Genomic DNA, 2,936 nt, shown 5'->3' with positions numbered 1-2,936 from the left:
CCCCCCCCGGGAATTTTTTTTTTTTTTTTTTTTTAATACTTGGAAATATGAAGATAGAAAATTTCTAATTATTTGTTCATCCAACCCTTAATTTATCATAACTTTATTACTAATTAGCTAATTGTTTGTTAATTATTTGTTTACATAATTATAACTATTATAACATATTTAGGTTCATCTATACAATATATTTCAAAATCGTTTTTATTTAAACTTATTTTCTATCACAATTTTTTTAATAACATAATTTACATGTAGACCTATAATTTTTTTATACTTTTTATCCACACATTCTCTAAAAATCATTTTACACTATAAATAATTTTATCCCAAAATAAAAACTTAAATTTACATAAAGTAAGGGTATTGTTTATTAAAAGTTCAACTTGAATGTTATCCGTATTTTATTGAACTCGGAATATAAAAAAAAAAAAAAATTAAACGGGGCAAGAAAATTGCTCCGCCCCGGCCCGTCAAAGGCAAGGTGGGGTACGGGGCGGGGTATGGCGTGGGAGAGGCGGGGCGGGGCAGGGCGCCCCGTTGCCCTCACTATGTTTGGCTTGGTTTTTTCAAACAAGGGCATTACTAGTAATATGATGCGATGTTTGACTTGGTTTTTTCAACAATTTCTCAAAGATTTTTCCTTTATATTCTCATTATTTTCTTTGTAGCATTAATGAAACTGGAAAAAGTTGGAGTAATGTCAAAATCAAAATGACGGTGCCCACTGCATACAGAATAGCATTAACAATTTTTTTTATTTTTTTAAGTAGAAAAATTACTTTTCTCAAAAGTAATTCTTTTTTTACTTCAAAATAAGCAATTTGTTTATTTTTAAGTTTTCATCAATAAAAAATTCTTTATTTGAATAATTTTGTTTGTGCTTCTAAGACAACTTTTTTAGCTCAGTTGAACATGCTCTGACACAATAGAAATTGCACTAAATTTATTGGTAGAGAAAATCATATTTGCACTACTAAAAAATAGGAATATACTGTATAATATATATTAGGGGTGGGCGCGAGTCGGTTCGGTTCGGTTCTCTTTAGAACCGAACCGAACCGAACTTTTCGGGTATCTAGTAAATGGAACCGTCGGGTCCAAATATAATTATGGAACCGTTCGGGTTCGGTTCCATTCGGTTCGGTTCGGTTCGGATCGGTTCGATTCCGTTCGGTTCTGTACTATAATTAAATTTTTTAACATTTATAACAACGTTATATAAATACGACTAATGAGACATTCAATAGTTTTGGAATGTCAGAGATTAGTAAACTATCTTGTTCAAATGATCGCTACGATCAAAGCTTCAGTCGGGGAAAGTTACGGCTTCGATCGGAGGTCAGAGTGTCGGCCGACGATTGTATAGGTTTTGGAATATTAGATAGGCTGCGAGAGTAAGTGCGAGAGTCGAGACAACGTTATACACTCTATTGTAGGTGCTTAGGGTTATTTAGTGGATTTGATTTGTTTGGCTAAGAAATGAAACAATAAAATGGGTAATTGGGCCAAAAATTAAAAAATTAGAAATGAAACAAATTATTGGGCCAAAAATTTGGATTTAGAAATCATTAATTTGTTAATTTGTTAAGAAAAAATTAAAATTAAAATAATTTGATTTACTCAATATAAAAAAAATTAGAAAGATTCGGTTCTTCGGTTCTTGGTCTAGAACCGAGAACCGAACCGTACCCGTCGGTTCTCAATTCAGATACCCGTTCGGGTATTTAATTTGACAAGAACCGTCGGGTTCGGATCGGTTCGGTTCGGGTTCGGTTCGGTCCGGGAGATTTGCCCAGCCCTAATATATATAAGCATAAAATGAGCACTGGTGGTCCCGTGCCCATTAGATAATTCCTCATATCAAGAATACTACATACATACATAAGAAAACCATAAAAGGGAAAATTGTAGCAACGGTCCCTATCATTTTCATTTTTTGCAGATTTTATTTTAACCTTCATTTTGTGTCAACGAGGTTCCCAACCTTTCATAAATATGCACTTGAGGTCCATCTAGATAGAAACCTTCCACAATACTGTCAGTTGACCGAAAAAATTAAGGAATCAACATCTAATAAAATCGTCCAAAAACATCATCTAAAAAGGTATCAACATCCAATAAAACTGTCATAGTAGTAGATAGTTTAAGAAATTTTTTTTAATCAACTAACAATATTTTGGACGGTTTCCATCTATATGGATCTCAGGTGCATATTTATGAAAGGTTATAGACCTTTGTTGGCACAAAATAAAAATTATGGTAAAGTTTATAAAAATTGAAAAGGTTAAGGAACCTTTGCTGCAATTTTCCCCACCGCAAATGCTATTTTTCAAAATTAACTCCCAAAATCAGCATGTAACGGAAATTCAAAACAAATCACTCATTATGGTGATTTACAATTCCATAACTTCAGCCAATTCGCAAATGCTATGTTTCAAAATTAACTCCCAAAATCAGCATGTAACGAAAATTCAAAACAAATCACTCATCATCGCGATTTACAATTCCATAACTTCAGCCAATTCTTGAGGGGGAAAAAATGATCCTTCTAAGATTTCATATAGAACACTGTAGAAGATTTTCTGGTTGTGTATGAATTTTGGATTGGTGAAGCAAGCCTTCAGATTGCATCCATTTGCAAGATATCTTATTCATTAGATACCAGCATTTGTGGATTCAAGAAACGGATGAGTAGGAAAAAAAAAAAATAAAGATTTTAACTTTTTGAAGAGAAATCATTTTTGAATGTGCTGTGATTTTCCGCCCGAAATTTTTCATAGCATTAGTGGCCACATAGGATTTTCATCGACCACATGGATATTTTTGTCTAACTAGATGGATGAAATTGAAAGGGAGATGGATTGATAATTTTTTTCAAAAGTGGGTGAACAATTAATAACCCTTTATTTTTGGGTAAGCAAGTAGTAACTGGA

This window comes from Olea europaea, chromosome 22 (genome assembly GCF_002742605.1).
Source record: "Olea europaea var. sylvestris chromosome 22, O_europaea_v1, whole genome shotgun sequence".
Classification (NCBI taxonomy): domain Eukaryota; kingdom Viridiplantae; phylum Streptophyta; class Magnoliopsida; order Lamiales; family Oleaceae; genus Olea; species Olea europaea.
This window is presented reverse-complemented; position numbering follows the sequence as displayed.